Source organism: Macrobrachium nipponense, chromosome 19 (genome assembly GCF_015104395.2).
Source record: "Macrobrachium nipponense isolate FS-2020 chromosome 19, ASM1510439v2, whole genome shotgun sequence".
In the NCBI taxonomy this organism is placed as follows: domain Eukaryota; kingdom Metazoa; phylum Arthropoda; class Malacostraca; order Decapoda; family Palaemonidae; genus Macrobrachium; species Macrobrachium nipponense.
In genome coordinates, this window is record NC_061088.1 from 3,642,171 (window position 1) to 3,654,670 (window position 12,500).

The 12,500-nt window shown below is 32.1% G+C and overlaps 1 protein-coding gene across 2 annotated transcripts in view; it reads left to right on the plus strand.

The window, feature by feature from the left end:
* Nucleotides 1-12,500, plus strand: part of LOC135213738 (melanopsin-like) — a 221,394-nt gene that overhangs the window by 144,890 nt on the left and 64,004 nt on the right. For both annotated transcript variants that reach the window (XM_064247858.1, XM_064247868.1), the window contains one exon: nucleotides 7,328-7,376. The gene's annotated coding sequence lies outside the window, so the exon portion shown is untranslated. The remainder of the gene's footprint in view (nucleotides 1-7,327; nucleotides 7,377-12,500) is intronic.

The following is a 12,500-nucleotide window of genomic DNA, read 5'->3' on the forward strand; positions in this document are numbered from 1 at the left end:
GATATCTCTTTGTGAAGGAAAATCTGAATCGATAGGGTCTTATATATATGTATATATAACAACACATATATATATATATATATATATATATATATTATATATATATATATATATATGAATAACTTGATCACAAGTATATAAAAACGTGATGCTATGTATAAATAAAGGTTTTTTTGCCACGAAGGAAAAAATGAAAAAGCGAGATAGCCAAGTACTTTCGGTCCTGTTCGGACCCTTTACTGAGTTTCGCCTCAGTAAAGGGTCCGAAACAGGACCGAAAGTACTTGGCTATCTCGCTTTTTCATTTTTTCTTTTTTCCTTCGTGGCAAAAAACCTTTATTTATATATATATATATATATATATATATATATATATATATATATATATATATACTTCCTATTATACCACTTTTTACATGATTTCTATAAAGAAGGATAAGCGTATATTCCTTGTTGTTGACTACACGAGTGGAAACTTGAAGTAAGTAAAACATTCTGAAAAAAAAAAACTTTTAACGACTGAGGCAACAGTCATAGTATAAAAAATAAAAAATAAAAAAATAAAAAAAAGTGTTGAACTCATGTAAAATAAGCAAGTTATTTTACAGAGAAATGTCCTTTGTCAAATCTCGCTTTTTCATTTTGGAATGTATCCACTTTTATGTGCTGTAAATGCCTATGGGAGGTACAGGTTTATATGAAGGATATTCTTAAGTAATTATATATATATATATATATATATATATATATATAATATAATATCTAATATATATAATATATATATATAATATTTTTTTTTCTTTACCCTTTTTTTTTTGTTAAGTGGATCTGTTACCCAAAGATTTTTCTTTATTTTTTCTTTTTTTTTTCTTTAGATTGCTATTGTCTTAATTGACAAGGAAGTCAGCTTCATTTGTTTCCTTCACAGCATGCGTGGAATGTATTATTATAATGCCAAATTTGAATATCTCGTCAAAATGGATTAAGTATTCTTATTTCTCGTGGAATGAAAGATATTAAAAAAAAACTGAAAAAAAACGTTTCTTGTAAGAAAATTAAAAGTAACTGAACTACAAGAATACAACCTCGTAAGATACAAGAAGTTACTTAAAACTCCGTGATGCTGTAATATCAGAATGACGCCCATCTATATATTTAAAATATTAAAATGAATATAAAAATATATATATTAAACATTTTCAAAAGTGTAGTAAATAACGCCGGAGGGAACAGAACACCAATAAATTTGGACTTGCTTTGAAAACAATATTTTACAGTTTTTTCCAAAATACTTCAGCGGAATCGGTCTTCTAAAATATCTTAAAATATTAAAGTATTTTCAAAATAAGATCAAATAGATAATTCCTGGGCAACAGAATGCCAATAAAATTATTCTCGCTTTCAAAACAGTATTTTGCTTCGCTTTTAAAATACTTCCACGGAATTGATCTTTTAAAATTTTTTAAAATATTACAAACATTCAAAATAAAATCAAATAAAAAATTCCGGATGATCAGAAGGCCAGTGAAATGAGTCGTGTTTTGAAGACAATATTTTTCAGTTCTTTCGAAATACTTTCACGGCATCGATCTTCAAATAATTTTGAAATATTAAAAATCTTCAGAGTAAAATAACATAGGTAATATTTGAGGAACAGAATGACAGTGAAATTATTCGTGCATTGAACAAAATATGTTAGTTTTTTCGAAATACTTCCACAAAATCGATCTTCTAAAACATTTTGAAATATTACACATCTTCGAAATAAATTTTTCGAAATAATTCCAAGGAATCGATCTTTTCAAACATTTTGTATTATAACAAAATTTTCAAAATAAATTTTTCGAAATACTTCCACGGAATCGACCTCCTAAAACATTTTGAAATATAATAAATCTTCAAAATAATTTTTTTTCTAAAATCACTTCCACGGGCAATCGATCTTTTAAATTTTTAAATTTAAAATTTAAAAATAACAAATGTTTTCAACAAAAATAAATTTTTCGAAATACATCCATGGAATCAACCTCCGAAAACATTTTGAAATATTGCAAATATTGAAAATAAATTTTTCGAAATACTTTCACGGAATCGACCTCCTAAAACATTTTGAAATATAATAAATCTTCAAAATAAATTTTTCTAAATACTTCCACGGAATCGATCATTTTAAATATTTTAAAATATAACAAATCTTCAAAATAAATTTTTCGAAATACTTCCACGAAATCAACCTCCTAAAACATTTTAAAATATTATAAATATTGAAAATAAATTTTTCGAAATACTTTCACGGAATCGACCTCCAAAAACATTTCTGAAATATTACAAATACTCAAAATACATTTTTCTAAATACTTCCACGGAATCGATCTTCGTAAACATTTTGAAATATAACAAATCTTCAAAATACAATTTCCTAATGCTTCCACGGAATCGATCTTCGTAAACATTTTGAAATATAACAAATCTTCAAAATAAGTTTTTCGAAATACTTTTACGGAAAAGATCTTAAAATATTTTTTCGACATCAAGCATCGGGTATCTTTTACCAGCTTGAAAATAAGAGTCGGAAGCCCGGCGAAATAGAAAAAGAAGGAGAAGAGAGAGAAGACTTTGAAAACGCAACCCCCACCCCCCCCCCCCCCAGCCCCCCCCCCCCCCCCACCCCCCCCCCCCCCCCCCCCGCCAAAAAAATAAAAAGACGAGGAGGGAGAAGAATAAGAAGGAAAAGAAGAAAAAGAGAGAAAGAAAATTTGACCCCAAAAACTTCAAACACCTGAAGGAGGAGGAGGAGGAGGAGGAGGGGGAGTTTATCTTCGTCCTCATCTCCATCTCCAAATAGTGAAGAAGAAGAAGAAGAAGAAAAAGAAGAAGAAGAAGAAGAAGAAGAAGACTTGATACCGAGGAGGAAGACCGTCTCTCATTCATCCCTCTGAGCCCGACCAGCCGCCAATCACCAAGCCTGTCAGTGGCTTTGTAGCCTCCACTGAGGACGCATCTGTATTTTTTCTGATTCTTTCAATAAACAGAATGGCATGATGCTTATCTAATCTAGCGTTCTTAGATGCCAAGACTTTTATTACAATTTTCCGTATTTTCCTTCATTTTTCTCGCGTGCGTGTGTTTATTAATTTACATACTAAAAAGACTGTCTGTTTTTCATATGGGTATTTCGCCAAATTGTCTGGGTGTAAGGCCTATCTTAATCATGCTCTCTTAGACTCCAAGGCTACATTACAATTTCCCATGATTTTCCTTTCTTTTCCTCTCATGCCTTGTGTTCATTCAATTTACATACATACTCAAGGACTGTCTTTTTTTTTATTTTATTTTCTTTTCTTTTTACTTGTGTATCCCACCCAATCGCTTAGGCTACCATCATCCTTCCACTGGTTTTTCTTTCAACTGTCGTGAATTACTCTTTTATAGTATCATTTTTAACCTGTCAGCAGTGTGATGCTTCTCTTATTTCAAACCAGTTTTTCCTCTCAGTTGATAGTTTTTTAATTCGTAACGAATCCTTCAATGTAAATTATTTAATTTTTAGTTTACTTTTAATTCTATAGAATTACTCTTGTTATGTTACTGTTTTTAAGATTTTTAACAATTATATCCCTATTTCCCATCAGTTTTTCCTCTCTGTTGATAGAAATTTTCGTTCTTTCCAAACACTATACTGTTACTGTTTTGAAAATCTAATTTTACTTTCAACTGAAGTATTCTTTCCTTTAGTTCCAACAGACTGTAATGTTTTTAAATTTTAATCTTACTATCATGTGAAATAGCCTTTCCTTTAGTTCCAAAACATTTTTTTTTTTCAATTGAAATATTCTTTCCTTTAGTTGTAACAGCTTGTAATTTATGTTATTTTTAATTTTTAATCTTACTATGAAGTGAAATATTCTTTCCTTTAGTTCCAACCAACAGATTGTAATTTTTTTTATTTTTAATCTTACTATCAAGTGAAATATTCTTTCCTTTAGTTTTAACAGATTGTAATTTTTTATATTTCTAATCTTACTCTCAAGTGAAATATTCTTTCCTTGAGTTCTAACAGATTGTAATTTTTTAAAATGTTTAAATTTTACTATCAAGTGAAATCATCTTTCCTTGAATTCTAATAGATTGTAATTTTTTTTTTTTTAATCTTAATATCAAGTGAAATATTCTTCCCTTTATTTCCAACATTTTAAATTTTTTTTCATATTATCAAGTAATTTTTTTCATTTTTTATTTTGCTATCAAGAGAAATATTCTTTCCTTTAGTTCCAACAGATTTTGATTTTTTTCAATTTTAATCTTATTATCAAGTGAAATAGTCTTTCCTTGAGTTCCTCTAACAGCGTATCCTATCAAACCTGAAATTCGGGCATTGAACTTTCAGATAATGTCTTATGCAACGTAGTACAGTGTTCCTCTGTATGATAATCTTGTTACCCTATAATTAATATCTCATTTCACGCGCCATTCATCCTGCTCGCTCAGAAACATTCCCTTTTATCACTTTCATTTCTTGTCATTTCTTCAGCTCTTTTATTTTTTTATCTTTCCTCCTCCTTCGTATTTTATTCATTCCCTTACTCCGGCATCGTCGACACTGGGAAAAAGGCCATTTTGAGGTCTATCGAAATACGTGACCGATATAACCGCCCCGCCCCCCCCCCCCCCCCCGCCACCCTTCCCCGAAAACTCTGGAGAGCTTCAAAAAAATAATAGGTGTTGGTCTTCGATACTGGCATGGCGGTATTTATTTGACCCTTTCTCTCTCTCTCTCTCTCTCTCTCTCCTCTCTCTCTCTCTCTCTCTCTCTCTCTTTTCCACTGTATGCACGTATGTATATATAATAATATATATATATAATATATATATATATATATATATATATAGATCATATATATATATTGATAATATATGTATATATACATACATATTATATATATATATATATACAGATAAATGTATGTGTATATATATATGTAATATATATATATATATATATATTATATATATATATATATACACATATATACATACATATATAATTGCTAAAATTCCGTACGTCTCTGTTAAATAGAAAAACTTAATAAGAAATAAAACAAACTAGACAGATAATCTCAATTGTTCTCAGTACACAGAGAAGGAAAATAATACATTAACCAGAAAAAAAAATCGTCCAATTACTCTGACGCCACTGAAAACACAACCCACCAAAAAAAATGAAAATATAGTTTTAAAAAATCGTAAATGAAAGCGACTTGAGAGTGTTCCTCTTCACGCACTGGGAATTCTTGGAATTTCTCCTGCCCAAGCAAACATTAGAGGCGCTGGAGTAATATCGCAACGTTCCATCAGACAATAAAGCGTCCATTCCCGATTCTTCAGCGTTTGAAGTCCCGTACTTTTACGCGCTAAGCGCTGATGAGACGGCGATAGAACACGCTCTCCGTCTGGGAAGGACGAGACTTCTCTCCTCCTCCTCCTCCTCCTCCTCCCCCACCCCGCATCCCCCCGGCCCCCCACCCCACGTAAATAGCGCGGAGGCTGCGTAGCGATTGATGGCGAGCGGTTGGGTTGATGGGAGTGGGAGATTGATTGATTGGAGTCGAGTTGATGGCTGATGGGCTGATAAGGAGATGTAATTTACTTGGAGTGTGTTGGCGTTTTTATATGGTGGCTGTTTAAAAGGCGCCCCACCCCCGGGGGAGTTGTGGTGGTGGTGGTGGTAGGGTCGTGCTGTAGAGTAGCGTTTTAGGCTAACATTTGGTGTCAGCTCCGATGCCAAAGTGAATTTACTTTCATGTATAAAAATAGCGTTTTTTTTTTTTTTTTTTTTTTTTTTTTTTTTTTTTTTTTTTTTTGAGATCGTTATGGTGGGTTATTTGAAAGACATCCCCCCCTCCCTCCCTTCCTGGGGGGGAGGTTGTGGTGGTGGTAGGGTCGTGATGTAGAGTAGCATTTTAGGCTAATCTTTGGTGTCAGCTCCGATGCCAAAGGGAATTTACTTTCATGTAATAAAAGATAAAGGTACGTTTTACTTTCATGTATTAAAAGGGGTTATAAAAGTAGGTTTTACTTTCATGGATTAAAAAATTAAGGGGTTATAAAGGTACGTTTTACTTTCATGTATTAAAAGATAAAGGGGTTATAAAGGTGGGTTTTACTTTCATGTATTAATAGATAAAGGGGTTATAAAGGTAGGTTTTACTTTCTTGTATTAAAAAATAAAGGGGTTCTAAAGGTAGGTTTTGCTTTCATGTATGAAAATTTAGGGGCCAAAGTGAATTTACTTCCACGTATAAAAAAAAAATAAAGGGGTTATAAAGGTAGGTTTTAAGAAAAAATGTTTCCATAACCGTCCCATATCTTGACGTGTGGAGTGATAGCTGAGGTCAGTGAAATAACATTAGAGGAGAAAGTTAATACTAAACGTGAGCAGAAATTATGTTATGAAGGTCGGTGGAAACACACAGAAGATGAAGAAATGAATGTCTAACATGGCTGATGAAAGAATGGAAGCAGGTGATTCGTGCAGGTATCTGGGGGTCAATGTAGTGGATGATTGATTGTAAGATAAGAGGACAGATGAATCTTGGATTAGATTTAAAAAATGAAGGTGACGAGATGTGGGCAAAGGACTGGGGAGAGATACCTGCTTCAACCATGTCTTTAATACATATAGTGAATGGCGCTATGTTCGTGGGGTTTTCGATGTGCTGCTGAAAAACATTATTTATAGGTAATATTAAGTATTTAGTGTTTATTGATATTTGGGGCAATGAGGGTTCAAGGAAGACTGTAATGGTGATGAATACACACACATTATATATATATATATATATATATATATATATATATATATATATATATATATTAGTATATATATATATGAATACATACATGCATACATATACATATATATATGTATATATATATATAGTAGATATATATACTATATATATATATATACATATATATATAATACAATAATGAGATAAGTTCATTAACATTTATTGAATATATACAATAATATATATATATATTATATTATATATTATATATATATATATATATAAACATAATAAACTACATAACGCAAGGAATGATCAGGTGTTCTCAGGACCACGTTGATTAGCGGTTGAATTTCATAAAAGCAAATAACACCTGTTGCATCAATTCCATTTAAAACTTGCTTAGCTGTGTCCTTTGTAGTTAGATGATTCAGTCGCAACTATTAAAATTTCAGTGTTATCTTTTTTTTTATCTATTTTAGATATTCCTTTTGAAAAATCCAAAGCATGACTAATTAGGTTTTTTCTATCTTCAGATGTTTGAGTCAGCCGATACCAGCAGTGTTTCCCATTACTTAACAGCAGGTAAGGGGGAAGGTAGTACTTTGAAAATTCATGTTTTATTTTTTCAAAATGGTTCAATCCTTGTTGTGAAATGCAAAGAGAAGTACTAGGTTAATGAGTGAGCGTGGGGTACATAATGTTTCAGCAATATTGCTTGTATGTGTATATATTATATATATATATATATATATATATATATATATATATATATATATATATATCATATATATAGTTTTATCACAGTATAGAAGCGAATACCACAGGAAAGTGATAGGCAAAATCCAAGCGCTTTTGTCTTTACTAAGACACTAGCAAGATCGATGATTGTCATAGTAAAGACGAGAGCGCTTGGATTTCTGCCTACCATTTTCCTTTGGTATTCGCTTATGTGTGTATATATATTATATATATATATATATATATATATATATATATATATATATATATATATATATATATTATATACGTATAGTACAATTGATTTATGAAGATATATAGAACATGATGAACGTATAATGAGGGCAAATGCCACGAAGGAAGAGTGGAACGACATAGTGATTGCTAGGCCTTTACAAGCTTGTAACAGACCGTGCATCGAGAGGCCTAGCGACCATTCGTTGTTTCACTTTCCCTTCGTGGTATTTGTCTTTATATATATATATATATATATATATATATATATATATATATATATATATATATATATATATATATAGATATATACCTATAGATCTAAAATACCGGATTGGTTTGATTTTATAAAGACAGTCCCTGTTATGGGAAACGATTTAATGATAAAAAAAGTTATTTATAATTGCCTCGGAAAAGTTCCATTCTAAGTATGGCATTTGTTAGACATGTACCTGTGCCCTTACTGAACACAAATTCCATCATTTAGATGATATATAGGTCATTTTAATCTAAATCGGGTGTATAAGTTATTTCTTTAAAAACAATAGGTTCAATTTTGCTCACATTATATATTTGAGCTTTGATAAATGTTTAGGTTATTTCCTTCTGAGGCTAATGATGAAGAACTTCTTGGAATTTCAAGGTATGCTTTGATGCCTCTCTCTCTCTCTCTCTCTCTCTCTCTCTCTCTCTCTCTCTCTCTCTCTCTCTCTCTCTCTCTCTCTCTCTCTCTCTGTTGAGACACCTTTCGTGTGAACCAGGTAAACATTTACATAAAGGGGATGTTACTCTCGTGTTTGTACCTCAAGACGGAGCAGGGGAGCATGCGCGGTCTTCATTCACAGAAGCGTGAATAAGATTGTGTTAGATTCTTTCCTCCCCAAAAGGGCTCTTCCATCTAATGAGAGGAAACGAGAAAGATACTCTCTCTCGCAGGACTCGTTTCAGTTATTTCGCTGGTCAGGATTACGGGACTTCCTGGTTCTCAGATAGACACATCCTATTCTTTGATAGAGATCCTATTCTCAATAAACGTATCCTCTTCTTTGACAAATAGAGATCCTATTCTCAATAGATACATCCTATTCTTTGACAAACAGGGATCCTATTCTCGCATCCTATTCTTTGACAAACAGAGATCCTATATGCACATCCAGTTCTTTGACAAACAGAGATCCTATTCTTGCATCGTATTCTTTGACAAACAGAGATCCCATTCTCAATTCCTATTCTTTGACAAACAGAGATCCCATTCTCATGTCCTTTTCTTTGACAAACAGAGATCCTATTCTCACATCCTATTCTTTGACAAACAGAGATCCTATTCTCAGATACAGACATCCTATTCGTAGGCAAACAGACATCTTGTTCTAAGACACATAGTCATCCTGTTGTTAGGCAAAAAGACATCCTGTTCTTAGGAAAACAAACATCCTATCCTCAGACAGACACCCCTATTCTTAGTCCATCAAACATCCCATTCTTAAACAAAAAGACATCCTATCTCAAATCGACAGACATCAGTGCATTTTCTTATAAATAATTTCTGATGAAAGGTTCCAGCGTACTTCAATGAATCAACCTGAAAGAGAAATGAATTCTAATAAATATTATAAAAAGGAAAACCAATTCTCATCTTTTTTAAGTTGTATTGAGGTTGAAGATATATTATACCAAAACGATAAAGATAAGTACGAAGAAAAGTATTAGGGTTAAATTTTGTATCTCTATAACGGACGAGTTTGCAATTGAACAAGTCAGTGATTACACATTTCGTCATCAAAGATTGATAGAGTTGAGATATGTCAGTCAGGTGTCCATTAGGATTGGGGTGAGATTAATTCACGGAATGAAGTTCGAAGGGCGAAGGGGAGAAGACTACAGATTCCATTAATAATAATTTGCAATATATATGAAAGGTTTCAGGAATCAGAATCAAAACTGTCGTTGATAGCTCATGGAGTTAGAGCGTGCTACTAGTTTTTGTTTTCTTATTTTTCTAGAGCTTCAGCAACCATATTCTATTCCTGGGAATATGCAATCTTGTCAGTTGAAGGAGGGAATGGCTGGAAATATTGAAGGCCTTTACTTTTAAACGTTTAAAGTTAGTGCGTGCTTCTCATTTTTCAAAATTCAGCGTCCGTACTTTATTTCATTTAATGCCAATGTCAAATGATTTGGTCTTTATGGATGCGTGCAAAATATGAAAGTAAATTCAAAAAATTTAAAAAATAATATAATATATATATATGATAATATATATAATAGGTATTATATATACTATATATATTATATATAATATATATATATTAAATTTAGATATATATATAAATATATTTATTTATATTTATATAACTGTTTGTGTGTATGTACAGTAAGAAGTACCCCCTAAGAGGTAGCTGTCTGCAGAGCTAAAAGAGCAGACCGATTATGCTTGCCCCAATTACTATACTTTATTACTAAATCATGGATGAACCCCCTGGGGAGGAAACTTTTGATTTGCCACATAGAAACAACGATTTGAACTTATTCAATGAGCGTGCGAGGATTCGGAAGTTGTATTTCCAAGATGAATATTCATTATGGGGAAATTGCCAGGTTATTTGTTGTGTCAGTAACGTATGGCAGCCTTGCGCGATATTACTATAATGATTTTTTAACCGTAATACATAACGTATAGCATATTTTCACCATCATACTGTCTGTATCATGATGTCACATAGTCATTATTCATCGTAGAAAAATTATATGTCCAGTCGTTGTATCAATGTATATAATGAATGTATATAATGACAATATCTTTTTTTCTGTCGTAATTCAGCATGCATGTCTCAACTTTTTACTCATCATTTTCATGATAAAATAGATCCAATTTATGATCCCTTCGTAAATGGCAAAACTTTTTTGATGGTTTCATTGCTGCCCGAATAATGCTTTGATTAGAAACGCTTTTTGATAAAAAAAATATATATATATATTCGTATATTCCCCATATTATGCAAAGCTACGATTAACATTCCATTAAATGAATTAACCTCTGCAAACCGGTACCTAAACTCTGAACTGATATCCGATAGTGGAGAAGTTAATATAGTTTGAATTAACCCAAACAATGGAAAATCACTCAAAACTAACTTCTTTGATAACAATTGTTTGAAGTCCATTCTGCATAATGACTAAAACTTTGAGATAAAGCAGAGTTTAATTCTCCTCTCAAACATTTGTTTAGAACTAGTGAAACCACACCGGTAAACTCGTCGGTAATATAAGAGAGGGTCGAGACAGCAGGTCCCTTCTCTATGGACGTCAAGTACCGCCCATAAGCCCATGACGCAGATACCTTCGTGCCAATAAAGGAATTGATGGTGTAAGAGGTTTGTCCCTCGGCTGGACGTGGGCAGTTCTGACCTTGTAGTTCAGTACGTCTTGTAGACCATCCTTTTTACACGCAGAAAAAATAGTTCCCATCTATTTTTTTTATCTATCTGTTTTACTTATTTACTCCTTTATATACTAAACTGCTGAGTTTTTCTCTCATTACTATGAAAACATTGGTTATATAATGAAAAATAATTAATTCTAATTGATATTTTATTATCGTGACGAACTTTTCCTGTAGACAGCTTTATTTTTCCCTGATAATTTTTAACTGGTAATTGTTTAAGATGCTTATTATTCACAAAAATAATCACATAGTGGGTTTGATATGTCCCTGCATAGACTTCAGTAGGTAGTAGGTAAGTTTTATGCAGAAACATTGGCTGGAGTTTCATGAAAGCTTTTAGAGGCTTCTGTATGGAAATATATATGTATCGTATTTGATTAACACTTGCAGAATCTGCAGTTTAAGGAAGTAAGTTTCTTTTGTCTTGGGCAAATGTCAGAGTTCTAAGACAGACATTTACGCATTCCGACATACGACCTCTCTCTCTCTCTCTCTCTCTCTCTCTCTCTCTCTCTCTCTCTCTCTCTCTCAGCAAAAAATTTCAAAGCATCAGCTCCGAAATTCTACTCAAGAGATAATAACTGTATTTATTATGCAAGAGGATATTGCAGAAACGGCAGAAAATTGCAGATTCAGACACAAAATGAATAATTATGATGAAGGAAGATCAAATATTATGGAAAAGTTGGATTTTTTAATGTCAGAATTTCTGGAAATGAAAAAAAGAACAACATACCAGAACAGGAAAGAGACATGGGAAAATCCTTATTACTACCAGTATTAAATGAAGGAGAAAACACGCAAACCATCATAGTGATGAATGCGCAGGGTTTAGTTACGAGTAACTCAAAAAGAAAAATAGAGTACTTAGAAGAACTAACCCAAAATGAAAAGAAAATAGATATAATGAATATAAGTGAAACCTGGTATTCCCAAGAGACTGGGAATGATGATCAAATAAAAGGGTTCCAAACTTATAGATCAGATAGAAAAAATAGGCGGAATCAAGGGGAACCGCAATATATGGGAAAGACAAAAAAACAAGGAAAAATATATGAGAAATATAGTAACTCAGAATGTGAACTAATAGCGGTAGAATTTGAATCTGCAAAATTGATGAACATAGTAATATATAGACCTCCTAATACTAAAGAGTTTGACTTAATAATTGAAAAATTAGGATGATATATGTAGAAATCGCAAGGACTGGAACTATTCTCCTATCTGGTGACTTCAACTTTCCTTTCGTAGAATGGAAAGAACGAATAGGAGATTGTGGTTGTACTTAT